Source organism: Staurois parvus, unplaced genomic scaffold, assembly GCF_062004578.1.
Source record: "Staurois parvus isolate SC_StPar_1 unplaced genomic scaffold, SC_StPar_1.0 ptg000102l, whole genome shotgun sequence".
In the NCBI taxonomy this organism is placed as follows: domain Eukaryota; kingdom Metazoa; phylum Chordata; class Amphibia; order Anura; family Ranidae; genus Staurois; species Staurois parvus.
In genome coordinates this window covers 788908-805292 of record NW_028317898.1, presented here as the reverse complement: position 1 = coordinate 805292, position 16385 = coordinate 788908, and the positions used below count along the sequence as shown (strand labels likewise).

At 44.2% G+C, this 16385-nt stretch overlaps 1 non-coding gene across 1 annotated transcript; it reads right to left on the bottom strand.

Moving 5' to 3' along the window:
- Nucleotides 1–15593: 15593 nt before the first annotated feature.
- LOC149467727 (small nucleolar RNA SNORD82) lies at nt 15594–15659 on the bottom strand. The gene has a single exon (XR_016311867.1). It is a non-coding gene; the product is annotated as a small nucleolar RNA SNORD82 (small nucleolar RNA).
- Between the last annotated feature and the right edge of the window lie 726 nt (nt 15660–16385).

Here is a 16385-nt window from a genome sequence, read left to right as displayed (position 1 = left end):
TTATGTCAGAAGTGGCCAATCAGTGATCACATGATCGGGATCTCACACAGATGTCCCGTACAAAGATCGTGCTGCTGCGTGCACACAAGCAGGGAGCGGGGAGGACGTTTATAATCGGCCACCCACCCCTGCACTGCTCCCGTCTGGCCATTTATATACATGGGCCGGTACAGGAAGTGGTTAATTACCTTCCTTGTTCCTGTCCACCTCCCATATCCACACCAGTGAAAATCCCAGTACTTCCAGGTATAAAAACACATGGCTATACCCCCTGCCTTCCCACAATGCATTATTTGCTATCATGAGCGAGTCACCATTCTCAAATCCTGTTACATGGAGGCAATCATGGCAGACCTGGATTTGCATAGGGTCTGCAGTGCAAAACACAACGGCAAACTGGATCAGAAAGCCATCCTCTGTGTGACCTCCTGTAGGTGGTGGTGGGAAGGAGGTGCAGAGTGGCCTGGCTTTAGAATGACAGGCAAACTTCCCTGAAGGTGGTGGGTTGGCAGGGAGATACTAGAGAGAATATAGAGGGTGTATGGGGCATGGAGGGAGATGCTAGAGAGTATATAGGGGTGTAGGTGGCACGGAGGGAGATACTAGAGGGGCTATAATCTGTGGGTGGCAGGCAGGGAGACTCTAAAGGGGCTATAGACTGTATGAAGGTTGCAGGGGAGATGCTAGAGGTACTGCAATGGTAAAATATTTACTGGGTATATCTGTCAAAAGACACAGGTAACGTTTGCCTTTTAACTCTTATTTTATTTGATAAAAAGTGGGATATTTCCAGTAACTGGAGTTGAAAACCCTGTAGTGCAGTCCATGGTTGAAGGTAGAACTGCCTCTTCTGCCTGTCCTTGGATTTTATTTGAAATACCAGAAGCAAAGCCTCTGGAGGTGTTTTCTACATCCTGGGATGTCTGGGGACATTTGACTTTTATCTAATCCCTCCAATGAATAACACATCTCTGCTGTAAAGTTGTATTTCTTTATTTTATTATCTATTATTACTTACTTTTTAAGGATCCCGTATGTCACCATATTTGTGAATTTTGCTTTTGCCTTTTTTGAGAAGCCCTCATCTCTAACTGTAACATCAAACGTGCGTTACCGCACTGACCTTTCTGTACAGGTAATAACCATTACTGTCCGGCTGACCTAGAATTTATACATATTATACACCAAAAACAGGCTATTAAGGCCGATTCTCACATGCCCACATCTGAATCACGCAGGAACATGCTGTGCTTTCCTTTGCAATTAAACCTAGATGCAAAACATACATCTTTTGCAATCTGCAGCGGGTGTCAATAGAAATTTAATGACACCCCAAGTGCTAGTCGCAAATGAAGTGCGTTTGCGCGCACCAAATTGCATGGTACTTTTGTACCATGTGATCTGGTTACAGTGGGGCTTATTTATTAAAGCTGGGGAGTGCAAAATCAGGCTCACTTCTGCATAAAAACCAGTCTGCTTCCAGGTTTTATTGCCAAACCTTAATTGAACAATCTGAGGTTAGAAGCTGATTGGTTTCTATGCAGAAGTGAGCCTGATTTTGCACTCCCAAGCTTTAGTAAATATACCCCAGTGTGGCACAGTGCAGTGCGACTTTAGCCCATTCACAATTCATGGCCTTGAATTCACACCGCACAGGAATGCAGAGCGCTTTCTTGTGCAATTCAGCTCTGGGCATGGTGTAAACCTGTCATTGTAAGAGTTGTAGAAAATAGGCAGCCCCATAAAATTAAAATCCAAAGCCTAATACCTAATATAACAGTAATCTATCTTTGTCAATAGAAGATATTCGTGATTGAATTTTTATTGTATCATCACAAGAGGGCAGAACTACTTCCTGTTATAATAGGAAGACACAGAAGTGGGAACTAAAAGTCTATCTATTTGTTTCCAGCAAGACAGTGATTACAGTGAACAGATTATTATTTTATTATTATTATTATTATACAGTATTTATAAAGCGCCGATAGTTCACTCAGCGCTGTACATTACAAAGGGGGACAGAACCTGTGACAGAACAATACCAATACGATGCAAAACATGAGGGGATCGAGGGCCCTGCTCTTTCGAGCTTACAATCTAGAAGGGACGGGATAGTGGTACAGGAGGAGATAGCTGTGGGGGATGGAGTGGTAGGAAGAGTGGAGGAGGACGGTCAAGTTAGCAGGGGGTAGGCTTCCCTGAAGAGATGGGTTTTCAGGGTGCGCCTAAAGGAGAGGAGGTGATAATCTGATGGGTTGGGGAAGGGAGTTCCAGAGGATGGGTGACACCCTGGAGAGGTCCTGGAGGCGGGCATGGGAGGAGGAGACCAGGGAACTAGAGAGAAGGAGGTCTTGTGAGGAGCGGAGTGTGCGTGCTGGGCGGTACTTGGATATTAGGTCGGTGATGTAGTTCGGGGCAGTATGGTGGACAGCTTTGTACGTCAGTGTTAGGATTTTAAATTTGATCCGTTGCGCAATCGGAAGCCAGTGGAGGGATTGGCAGAGGGGGGTGGCGGAAACGGAGCGGTTGGAAAGGTGAATGAGGCTGGCAGCCGTATTCAGGATCGACTGAAGCGGGGATAGCCAGCGGCAAGGCAGGCCAGTGAGGAGGGAGTTACAGTAGTCGAGTCGTGATATGATGAGGGAGTGGATGAGCTGTTTAGTGGTTTCTGGGGTTAGGAACGTGCGTATTTTGGCGATGTTGCGGAGGTGGAGTCTGCACGAGTTTGTTAAAGATTGGACTTGGGGCTGGAAGGATAGGTTGGAGTCCAGAATGACACCAAGTACTGTGGCCTGCAGGGCGGGTTTGATATTGGCGTTGTTGGATGTGATGGAGAAGTCAATGGGGGGTGGGGTTCGGGCTGGGGGGAAGACAAGAAACTCGGTTTTGGAGAGATTCAGTTTAAGGAAGTGGAGTGACATCCAATCTGATATGTCGCTCAGTAGGTGTGTGATTCGGGCAGAGACCGAGGGGGTGAGGTGGGGGGTTGAGAGATAGATCTGTGTGTCGTCAGCATAGAGGTGGTAGTTGAAGCCGTGAGAGTGTATGAGTTGGCCAAGGGAGGAGATATAGATGGAGAAGAGAAGGGGCCCAAGGACAGAGCCTTGAGGGACCCCAACAGAGAGGGGGAGTGAGGGGGAGGTGGTAGCATTATAGGTAACACTGAAAGAGCGTTGTGACAGGTAGGATGAGAGCCAGGAGAGAGCAGAATCTCTGAGGCCGAGGGAGTGTAGTATTTTGAGGAGGAGGGGGTGGTCAACTGTGTCGAAGGCCGCAGAGAGGTCAAGGAGTAGGAGCACTGAATAGTGGCCATTAGCTTTGGCGGTTAGAAGGTTGTTGGAGAGTTTGAGTAAGGCGGTTTCGGTGGAGTGTAGGGGACGGAAGCCAGACTGTAGGGGATCGAGGAGGTTGTTGTCGTTGAGGTGAGAGCATAGGCGGGTGTAGACGAGGCGCTCGAGGAGTTTAGATGTAAGTGGGAGCAGGGAGATGGGTCTGAGGTTGTTCGGGTCATTGGGGTCCAGGGAGGGCTTTTTAAGTATGGGGGTGATGTGTGCATGCTTCAGTGGGGAGGGGAAAGTGCCGGAGGAGAGGGAGAGATTAAAGATGTGGGTGAGGGAGCGTAGGATGGAGGGGGAGGGAGGTCGTAGGAATTGTGAGGGGATAGGGTCGAGGGGGCAGGTGGTGAGGCGGGCATCAGAGAGAATCTTGGAGACTTCCTCGATGGTAGTAAGGTCAAAGGTGTGGATTGTTGGGGGAGCTTCAGTATGAGGAATGTAGGGTGGGGTGGAAGTGGAGGTCAGAGCAGTGGTGGGGCCGTGGGAGAGGGGTGATGAGGGGGTAGCTGAGTGAGGGGGAACGGGGTTGGAGGGAGTTTGAGCAGTGACGAAGTCCCTGCGGGTAATGTCGAGGGGGAGGGGGGATGAGGGGGTAGCTGTGTGAGAGGGGACGGGTTGAGAGGGCGTGTGAGTTGTGGCAATGTCCTTGCGAATTGTGTCAATCTTGTTTTTGAAGTGATTGGCAATCTCAAGGGCGGTGAGTGAGGTGCTGGGTGGAGGTGGGGATGGAGAGAGTAGAGAGTTGAAGGTGGAGAAGAGTCGGCGAGGATTGGAGGAGAGGGCCTTGATGAGGGTCAGGAAGTAGGCTTGTTTGGCAGCATGGAGGGAGGAGGTGTAGGTGTGGAAGGCAGATTTGTAGCGGGTGAAGGCTTGTTGAGATTTGGTTTTGCGCCATAGTCGCTCCAGGGCACGACTGTCGTTTGAGGGTTTTGGTGTGATCAGTCTGCCAGGGCTGGAGCGGTCGGGGTCTGATGTTGCGTGTGGTTAAAGGCGCTAGTGAGTCAAGGGCTGTTGAGAGCGCGTTATTGTAGGCGGTCATAGCCAAGTCGGGGCAGGACAGGGGGAGGATGCGGTCGTGGAGTTGATCAGCTGCAGAGTGGAGGGAGGCAGGGTTAAGGTTGCGGAGGTTACGGCTGGTAGTAGTGTGACATTTGGAGGGGTAGGCGTTGGAGGACGAGGAGATAGAGAAGGTAATCAGGTTGTGGTCAGAGAGAGGGAAGGGGTGTTAGTGAGGTTGTGGGGAGCGCAGCGGTTGGAGAAGACAAGATCAAGGATATTACCGTCAGAGTGGGTGGCGGATTGTATGCACTGTGCAAGTGCAAAGGAGGAGGTTAAGTGGAGGAGACGGGCTGTGTCCGGGTTGTCGAGGTTGACAGGGATGTTGAAATCCCCAAGGATGATGGTGGGTAGCTCAGAGGAGAGGAAGAAGGGTAGCCAGGAGGAGAAGTCATCCAGGAAGCGGGGTATGGATCCAGGAGGCCGGTATATCACAGCAATCTTCAGGGCGGTTGGGGAGAATAGTCGGACGCAGTGGGCCTCGAAGGAGAAGGATAGGGAGGGGGGTTTGGGAGGACTCGGAAGGTGCTCAGCAGTGACAGGAGCAGACCAACCCCACCACCTTTACGACCGTTGGGCCTGGGTGAGTGGGTCCAGGTGAGACCTCCGTAGGAGAGTGCAGCAGGGGAGGTAGAGTCAGTGGGCTGGATCCAGGTTTCCGTAATCGCTAGGAGGATGAGAGAGCGGGAAGCAAAGAGGTCGTGGATGGTGGTAAGCTTGTTGCACACCGATCGGGCGTTCAGGAGTGCACATGAAAACGGGGGGGGGAGATTTTAGAGAGCGGGGGGACAGATACTAAGTTGCGGGGGTTGCGGCGGGAGGGTGTTGTGCGGGTGAGGGAGGTGGTGGAGGGCCAGGATTCGGGGAGATGTCCCCCCGCGGTTATGAGGAGGAGAAGGGTGAGAAAGGTGGCATGGGTGCGGGATGTGCAGGAGCGTGAGAAACTACTAGTGGAGGTGTTCGGGTCAGTGTCAGAGTGGAGTAATAGGAGGAGGTGGTGGGTGCCATAGAGGGGTGAAGGAAGCAGTGAGGACACAATATACAATTGTTTGGGAGGGGCAGAGGGATATAGTGAATGGATTTTGGGAATGGAGGAGAGGAAAATGAGAAGGAGGAGTGGAAGAGGCATTTTGGGGAGGTGATGAGAGCAATAGTAGGGAGATGATAGCAATGAGGGGGAGATGTACAAGTTTTGGGGTGGAGCAGAGGGGTAAAGAAATGAGATTTGGGAACAGAGGATAGTAATATGGAAAGGAGAAGAGGGGATGTATTGTATAAAAGGTACACGGAGTGGGTCTCAGGTATGTAAGAGATGTTTCCCAGGGTGTTTGCTTGCAGTCTGTCCAGCATGCAGTAGAGTTTCTTGCTGTTGTTGTGTCTTCCTGCTGCTTAAGTTCTCCTTCTTTAGTTCAACTGCTGTGTTTAACTGCTTCGCACTCATTCTAAGCCGCACTCAATCATAAGCAGCACCCCCATCAGTGATCTCCCCCCATGAGCTGATCTAAATTTATAGGGAGATGCTCAAATGAGCATTCAACTCCGCCCTAATTAGAAGCTGATAAGGCTCACATGAATAGTGGGGGATGTTTCTTAGGAACCAGGCTACAGTCGTAAACCTGAGTGCACCTAGGAGGGGAGGACTGGTCAACATATACACAAATATAAATACACCATTTGTTCAGAATTTAACAGGAGTCAATGCGTTTTTCTGGTTAAGAGCGGAGGTAGGAGATAGATGCAGTTACCTGTGAAAGTAGAGAAGGCATAATTAAAGTGCTGTGTTTAACTGCTTTGCACTCATTCAAAGCTGCACTCAATCATAAGCAGGTACACTGCACTAGTGTGGGTAAACCGCAGTGCATCAGTACAGAAGCAACCCTATACTATTATGCCCAGTATATTGCTTCACAGTGACTTCAAGATCTCTTTCCTGCTGCTGACACCACTCTGGAGACAGCTGGCCAGGGTAAGAGGTGGAGTGCATTTGGTATCACTTCACATTGGACAGAAGCCAGCACACAGGCGGCATTGGCTTATGCAGCTCTGGATCCCTACTACAGCTCCAACTTCACAAGTAGCCCCTCTGCATTGCACTCTGTAAGCAAGTCCAGACTGCCATCTTCCAGTCACCTGGCCGCGATCTATGGGTTGCTGATCCCCAGGTTAATGCATGAGAATAGTGGTGTACCACATTGCAGCCAATTACAAAAAACAAGCTTACACTCTACTCGACTCATTAACAACTTCAGCTCCGGAAGATTTTACATCCTGCATGACTAAGCCATTTGATGCTATACTGAATGAGGCGTTACTGTAACTGGTAAATGCACGGTCAACAACGCTGAGCCCAAGAGAAATTTATATACAATTTTTTGTAAACAAAGATCTTTTAGTGGCATTCAATCACCACTGGGTTTTTTTTTGCAATATAAATCAAAAGACCAAAAGTTTATTTTTTTCCCTTTCTGCTATTATATGCATATCCAATGAAAATAGTAAAAAAAAAAAAAAAAAAAAAAAGATAACTTTTGGCCAAAATGTATTGTGCTACATGTCTGATGGAAAAGTGTATATTGATAGATTGTAGGTGCTATAACTTTTAATTAAACCTAGGTTACATACACACACTAACATTTTTATTTATTTTTGTACCAATGGCAGTGATCAGCAACTTGGGGATTGCAATAGTGTGGCAATCTTGACACTGACACTGGGGGGAACTGACCAACTGCCACTGACATTAATACAGTGATATTATACACTGTCACTGTACTAATGACACTGGATGGAAGGGGGAGGGGTTACCATCTAGGGCGATCAAGGGGTGTGCCCAACTATGTGTAACGTGTGCTTCTTTTACTACTAGATCTCCAAGTTTCTCATCCTGGATGAGAAACAGATAGATCCCTCTGTTGATAGTCAACACAGTTCTGGGCTGTGATTGTACACTGGTGATCAGCAGGTCCCAGCTGGGATTTGCTCACAGGCTCCCGCTGTGTAAAATCAGAGGGTGCTGGCCAGGGGATGCCATGCACATACCCAAAACTCAGAAGTAGGCAGCGATGTACGGTTATGTTGCTTTGCCTACAGTGGCTGCCTGTCTGCAGTACATTATGGGTGGGCACCAAGTGGTTAACTGAGGCCAAGAAGGATTGTAGACAAGTTGTCTACAAAGAAAGGTCGATGAAATACCCTTTGGCATGGTTAAAATTGTAAAACCGAACCATTTAGGCAGACCTGTGATACCAGCCTCTTCATTACAGCTACATTATTCTCACCTGCTTATATATGCAGTGGGGCAAAAAAGTAGTCAGCCACCAATTGAGCAAGTTCTCCCACTTAAAAAGATGAGAGAGGCCTGTAATTGGCATCATAGGTAGACCTCAACTATGAGAGACAAAATGAGTAAAACAAAATCCATACAATCACATTGGCTGATTTGGAAAGAATTTATTTGCAAATTATGGTGGAAAATAAGTATTTGGTCACCTACAAACAAGATTTCTGGCTCACACAGACCTGTACCTTCTTCTTTAAGAGGCTCCTCTGTCCTGCACTCATTACCTGTATCATTGGCACCTGTTTGAACTTGTTATCAGTATAAAAGACACCTGTCCACAACCTCAAACAGTCACACTCCAAACTCCACTATGGTGAAGACCAAAGAGCTGTCGAAGGACACCAGAAACAAAATTGTAGACCTGCACCAGGCTGGGAAGACTGAATCTGCAATAGCCAAGCAGCTTGGTGTGAACAAATCAACTGTGGGAGCAATAATTAGAAAATGAAAGACATACAAGACCACTGATAATCTCCCTCGATCTGGGGCTCCACGCTAGATCTCACCCCGTGGGGTAAAAATGATCACAAGAACGGTGAGCAAAAATCCCAGGACCACACAGAGGGACCTAGTGAATGACCTGCAGAGAGCTGGGACCAACGTAACAAAGGCTACCATCAGTAACACACTACGTTGTCAGGGACTCAGATCCTGCAGTGCCAGACGTGTCCCCCTGCTTAAGCCAGTACATGTCCGGGCCCGTCTGAAGTTTGCTAGAGAGCATTTGGATGATCTAGAAGAGGATTGGGAGAATGTCATATGGTCAGATGAAACCAAAATAGAACTGTTTGGTAGAAACACAACTCGTCATGTTTGGAGGAGAGAGAATGCTGAGTTGCATCCAAAGAACACCATACCTACTGTGAAGCATGGGGGTGGCAACATCATGCTTTGGGGCGGTTTCTCCACAAAGGGACCAGGACGACTGATCCATGTACAGGACAAAATGAATGGGGCCATGTATCGTGAGATTTTGACTGCAAACCTCCTTCCATCAGCAAGGGCATTGAAAATGACACGTGGCTGAGTCTTCCAACATGACAATGATCCCAAACATACCGCCAGGGCAACGAAGGAGTGGCTTCGTAAGAAACATTTCAAGGTCCTAGAGTGGCCTAGCCAGTCTGCAGATCTCAACCCCCTAGAAAACCTTTGGAGGGAGTTGAAAGTCCGTGTTGCCCAGCGACAGCCCCAAAACATCACTGCTCTAGAGGAGATCTGCATGGAGGAATGGGCCAACATACCAGCAATAGTGTGTGCCAACCTTGTGAAGACTGACAGGAAACGTTTGACCTCTGTCATTGCCAACAAAGGATATATAACAAAGTATTGAGATGAACTTTTGATATTGACCAAATACTTATTTTCCACCATAATTTGCAAATAAATTCTTTCCAAATCAGCCAATGAGATTGTCTGGATTTTTTTTTCTCATTTTGTCTCTCATAGTTGAGGTCTAGCTATGATGCCAATTACAGGCCTCTCTCATCTTTTTAAGTGGGAGAACTTGCACACTTGGTGGCTAAATACTTTTTTGCCCCACTGTAAATCCATCTTATGCACAGGAGACCAGTATCTTCTATGACCTTTACTGTACACAATAGAATTTCAGAAAGACAGATAGGGTATGACCAGAACCCCGATTGTTCTCCAATATATTTAAAAAAAGCTGGCGTAGGTCTCTAGATGCATTAACATTACCAACAGTCCCAAAAAGTCCTTGCTAGCCTGTAGTCCAAGCAGGCCAAATAATGGAATATTGCAGTCAGTAGAAAATGTAAGCGCTTCATAAGCACTAGTAACATTAAACTGTATAATCAAAAGAAAGCCTGGAGACTGCCTCTAAAGGAATGAAGATATTCTCACATATTAACATGATATACATGTATAGAGAACCATGCCACAGCTGAATATATTCAAGAAACACAATTCAAAGATCATTTTACTACACATATACAGTTGTGTTCAAAATAATAGCAGTGTGTTGAAAAAAGTGAATAAAGCTCAACATCCTTCTAATAGCTTTTATTTCCATACACACAAATGCATTGGGAACACAACACATTCAAAATAAAATCAAAACATGAAGAAAAATATATCAAATTTTTGTTGTTCCGCTTAAAAAAATTGAAGAAAAGTGAATATTAGACGGTTCAAAAAAATAGCAGTGTTTGTATTCTTCTTTACAAGCTCAAACATTCACTATATAAACTGAAAAATGTTTGAAGATTTTGCTTTCCTTTGAATCCCTTAATTAATATTTAGTTGTATAAGCACTGTTTCTGAGAACTGCTGTACATCTGTGTTGCATGGAGTCAACCAACTTCTGGCACCTGTGAACAGGTATTCCAGCCCAGGATGATTGGACTACATTCCACAGTTCTTCTCTATTTCTTGGTTTTGCCTCAGAAATTGCATTTTTGACGTCACCCCACAAGTTTTCTATTGGATTAAGATCCGGGGATTGGGCTGGCCACTCCATAACATCAATCTTGTTGGTCTGGAACCAAGATGTTGCACATTTACTGGTGTGTTTGGGGTCGTTGTCTTGTTGGAACACCCATTTCAAGGGCATTTCCTCTTCAGCATAAGGCAGCATGACCTCTTCAAGTATTCTGATGTATTCACACTAACCCATGATCCCTGGTATGCGATAAATAGGTCCAACACCGTAGTACGAGAAACAACCCCATATCATGATGCTTGCACAACCATGCTTCACTGTCTTCACAGTGTACTGTGGCTTGAATTCAGTGTTTGGGGGTGTCTGACAAACTGTCTCCGGCCACTAGACCCAAAAAGAACAATCTTACTTTCATCAGTCCACAAAATGTTGCGCCATTTCTCTTTAGGCCAGTCAATGTGCTCTTTGGGAAATTGTAACCCCTTCAGCACATGTCTTTTTTTCAACAGTGGGACTTTGCGGGGGCTTCTTGCAGATAGCTTGGCTTCACATGGCGTCTTCTAATTGTAATAGTACTCACAGGTAACTTTACACCTTCTTTGATCTTCCTGGAGCTGATTGTTGGCGGAGTCCTTGCCATTTTGGCTATTCTTCTATCCATTCGAATGGTAGTTTTTCGCTTTCTTCCACGTCTTTCAGGTTTTGGTTGCCATTTTAAAGCATTTGCGATCATTTTAGCTGAGCAGCCTATCATTTTCTGCACTTCTTTATATGTTTTCCCCTCTCCAATCAACTTTTTAATCAAGGTACGCTGTTCTTCTGAACAATGTCTGGAACGACCCATTTTCCTCAGAATTTCAGAGAGAAATGCACTGTAAACAGCATGTACAACATTTGCTGCCTTCCTTCCTTAAATAAGGGCAATAATTGCCACCTGTTTTTCAAAGAATGAATGACCTCACTAATAGAACTCCACACTGCTATGATTTTGAACCAAAAACAGTGATTGATCAGGTTAGCAATGTCTGACTGCTATTATTTTGAACACAACTGTATGTATTTTGTAGTGCACTGTATTAAATTCTTGTGCAATTCTAAAGTCTGCTACCACACACTGGCAGTAATAAATGGGCAACTCAATGCAATAAAGCACGAGTAAATCCATTTAATCTCATTAAAGTGGTAGTGAACTTGTTTTTTTTTTTTAACTTTTACCTACAGGTAAGCTTATAAGCCTTCCCTGTAGATAAAATGATATGTCCTAAACGTGCACTGTTTAGAAGATATCCATTTTTAAAGCCGACGCATGCGCTCTGAACGGCATACCCATGCCAATCCTTCGGAGTACTGTGCCGTAGCCCGGGACTCCCACACGCATGAGTGACACCATCATGGCCCGGCCTATCAGACGGAACCTGAAAAGGAAGACCAGGTGAAGACAGAAGCCTCTGCAGCAGTGACAGTGCCCCACCGGAGGGCTTAGTTTTAAGATAAGCTTTACATAATGTGCTAGTATGCAGTGCATATTATGACATTAACTTGCAGGGATCACTTTTCTCCTGCGGTTTACTAACACTTTAAAATGTGCAAATTCTTTTGCAGGCAGTCAAAGACAGCATGGATCTACTTACCCTTTACTAGCACCATCTTTTGTAGTTGGAAGACGGATGTCGTTGGCATTTTCAAAAATCTCTTGCAATTCCTCTGAAGTTGAGCTATAGGGGATGTTCTTAACAAACAGAGTTTGTGCATCTCTCTCTAAGAGTAGAAGCGAGTCTTATGAAGTTACACACATTTCATTTAAGTATTAAAAATATTTTCATTAAAATATTGTTCAGATAACCCATCTGGAAAAATAAGCAGCTCCAGGACCACCACCTTGGAGTTCTGCTAGATTCAGTTTAGACCAGCCCCACTTTGAAAATTCAACGATTTTCACTGCAGACTATAATGCAGGTATAGCTCTAGAAAACTACTGAAATGCAACGTTTATTTAAACTCACAGAACAAACCTTTTGTGAAGGGCTAACTGAACACATCAGGCCTACATTTCTACGACTCTGGAACATGCACCACGACGAAGCTACTATTGTCTTCCTCTAGTACTGCAAACTTTACCTATGAGGAAACTGAAGCTATTGTTGAAACAAGGATGCAAATATAGTCTTGACTGAACCCCAACCTTCCTTATCTGCTCACTTTATTGAAACTGGTGATTAAGTATTAAAAACAGTGTGTCAGCATAACAACCAGACTGCCAACATCTTTTTGGTCCCCCCAATAACAGCATCACCATAAAGGGAACAAAGAGTGAGCAGTAATTGACTTTAATTTACAGAGAGTTTCACAATCCATGCCTTAAAGTCAATTCGAATCCAAAAGATACACAGGACCTATTCTTGCTATTAGGCTAGATGTGTACATTTAATATATAATCATATTATGAAAATGTAAAAACTAGCCAACGGATCAATTTAAAAACAAAAGTACTGTATGGGAGGACAAACAGATCCTATCCTATGTTCTCTGCATTTTTTGTTTTCTCTGCAGGAGTGTTGGCCTTCTCTACTTTCATCGCAAAACAAAGAACCTTCTTTCCATTTAATTTCAGGGCTTTTTCCACTTCCTCCGCAGTAGCAAACTCCACATAGCCAAACCTCCTGCAGTAGAGATGGAAAAGTGAAGGAGCTGCAGCACAACAAACAAACAAGAGATCCCTGTGCTCAAATCCCAACCGCTAGTGCATGCATTTATCTATCAGGTGCTAAAGGGGTGTAACCACATATTAACACTAGAAATTCTGAGGACCCTCTGCACACTGGTATATACCCTTTCCAGCAGACTATGCAATAAATAGGGATATTTAGTTCACACATTGCAATACATGTTTAAGCTGGCCAACTGCGTCAAAGTAATCCCTCTATGGCCAGTCCTACTCTGCTCTGCCTACGCAAATATTACTGTGGACACAATGCTAGCATAGGGGAAAAGACACAATGGGGAGAGCTACAAGGTTCAGGTCTGGCTACTGACCCACAATACAGCAAACAAGATCTACCTGTGCTCAAATCCCAATAGCTAGTGCATGCATTTATCCATCAGGTGCTAAAGGTGTGTAATTAATATTAATATGTGGTTACATCCCTTTTAGCACCTGATGGATAAATGCATGTACAAGCTATTGGGATTTAAGCACAGGTATATATATTTTTGGAAAGGGTCAGGGACTTTTTTTTTAACACAAAGTTGAGTTTTCGGTTCTATAGTCTTCAATGGAGACAATGCGGAAAAGCATGTAGTGCATTTTTTTTAATGCATTTTTTTGGTTTAATCTTCCTAGCAACTAGAAAAAAACCGTATGTACAAAAACACACCGCAAAAAGCACTGCAGAAACGCCAACTGCATAGGTGTGAACCTAGCCGTAGACCCAGCAGAGGCATGCAGTTGCAGAGCAAGTGAAGGAGCTGCAGCACAGGGCGCCTATTCAGCACGTTATCTTAATAAATACTTACTTGGAGGCTCCAATCTGAACATCCTGCACTGGCAAGTTCTTCTTACAAAAAAAACTCCCTCAGAGCATTTTTAAGTTCATCATAATCTTTTGCAGAATTCAGATTTGCAACAAATACTGACAAATCTAACAAAAGGAGTAAAAAAAAGAAAAAAATATTATAACCAGAAATACCAAATACACATTAGCAAATATGGCATGAACTTTGAAATGATGGCCAACATTGAATAGAATTAGCATGTAAAGCAGGAATTTCAGCTTCATTATCTGTCCCAGAGACCCAAGGGAACGCTATTATGCTACTATACGAACACAACTTAAAGCAGAGATATACACACACCGATTTAACAGTTTCACATAAATGACATTCAGAGCATCCCATGAGAACAACTGTCACAGTTACCTGCATCTTTCAACTAAACTGTCAAGCCATTTAATGGTTGGTGTTCTAACCAATCACACGCGCAGCACCATGGCAACTGCAGAACAGACGCTAAAGCTGGCCATACATTACACAACTTTCCTATTCAATTTCCTTTAGATTTACCTTCAACTAAGACACGCAAGAGCCTTCCTGACTGCATACAAACTGAAAGTTTAGGTTTGACCGCATATGTTTTGGAAAATCTAAAGGAAATTGACACTTGCAGACCTAATACTACTGACAAGAGAAAACTCAACTGAAATTTTCTTGACACTTGTACCCCAGAAGGGCCATTATATTGCTAGGTGAGAATTCTCAGATTTTCTCAACTGGAATGCACACAGCCAATATGGATTTCCTGACATTTTCGTTAATCTCTGCATCTGGATATGCATAGTACACGACAAAGGTCTATAGGTGCCAGAAAACCAAGAGTCCAGCATACATCCAGCGCCCCGAGTAACGTTTCCTAAACACATCACTTCCAGAGCCAATTTTTTTAAATTTTGTGCACATTTGTACATAAAAATGCACATGAAACCCTGAAAATATTTTAAGAAGGTAAAAAAAAAATTTTAATGTATGAACTTTTTTTTTTTTTTAATATTTTTCAGCAAAAAACTAATGAAAACAAATGCTCAATTTCCTGGTAAAGTATAAAAAAAAAAAAAAAAGTAGTGTCACCATGGTGACACTCCACTCCTAGAGTGACAGTATGTAAAAAAACAAATATAAAAAAATAAAATAGTTAAAAAAAATGTTTAAAAATTATAATTTTGGTTATAAACTAATTTGGGATTTTTTTTTTTACTAGAAAGATAACGGAATACATTTTGGCCAAGATTTATGATGAAATATATATTTGCAAAATTTTATAAGAAAAACACTTTTTTTCAAAATTTTTGGACTTTCATTTACATAGCAAAAAAAATAAAAATCCCGGTGGTGAATAAATACCACCAAAATAAAGCTTTATCTGTCTAAAAAAAGGCTAAAAATTTCATATGGGTACAGTGTTGCATGACCGCGCAATTGTCATTCAAAGTGTGATAGCACTGAAAGCTGAAGATTGGCCTGGACCAGGAAGGGGGTAAAAGTGTCCAGACTTGAAGTGGTTAAATATGGCAATGCAGTTAAGTAGAGCAAAAAGGCTTTTTTCCCTTTTTAAATATGTTGGATAGAAGAGGAGAGGGTTCCATTTATTGACCATCTGTGTCAGAGAATTCCCTTCACTTCCTTCAATGTTGCCTCAACATGAAGAGGAGATATCTTTCCAATGTGAAGGATATCCTCTCAGACAGTTGTCATAGGAAAACGTGCCCCCATTAGAAAAAGGTCTCCTGCATTCATGTTTTGGTGGCAACAAAATGTTGAATCTTTACAACGGGGACACAGACGGCAAAAAAAAAAAAAAAAAAATCTGACAAAAGGTTTTCTTTCATTACACAAGTAAAAAAAAAATAAAAGTTCCAGTAAAAAGAGATCTCCATTGCATGTTAAAAACAAAGTTATCACATTTATGGCACATCAGCAAACATCAGTCATCAAAGATCAGTATTAAGTCCCAAAATTGTTCATCATTTGTGCCAACAATTCACAAGACAGCAGGCAGCTTACCCTCCTCTTCAGACTCCTCCTTTACAGCTTTCTTCCCTTGAGGCATTTTGGCAGGAGCTTTCTTGGCAACAGGTTTTTTCTCTTCTTCAGATTCATCTAAAGAATAGAATTCCATTAACACACCAAAGCAAATTTCAGTGACACCATCTCTCTATTAGATATCTAGTATTGTAAGAGTGGGAGGAGCCATCCACTATGTCCATGTCTCCTTTCCCTGTAATCCCAGGGCGTTGCCATGGAAACAGAGGTGACCAGGAAGTAGAAAAGAGGGCAGCCTGTCACTTCAGGTGTCCTCAACCCACAGAGCGCCGCCTCTTTCTCTATGATTTGCCTCCTGTTCTCCTCCCCCTAGGTGGAGACCCGCCCCTTCCATCACGGCAGATGAGGATTCTGATCCCGCCTCTTCTCCGCCCCCTCAAAGACTTCTACACCATACTCCTCCCCCCAGGCGGAGTTTCGGTCTTTTCCCCACTCTCATTTAGAGAGGTACCACGCCCCCACATTTATGGAGGTGAAAGCCACCCCCTCTAAAAAGTTCAATGGGAGGACATAGAGATGCCGCCCCAAAGCTTTGTCGCCCCGCCCCCATGCTCTGATGCCACGCCCCCGTTTTCTGAGTGGTAGGTGGCAAAGTCCCCGCCCCTCTCATTTGCATAAATGTTGCAGAGGATTGTGGGTATGTCGGTGTGTGATCCGG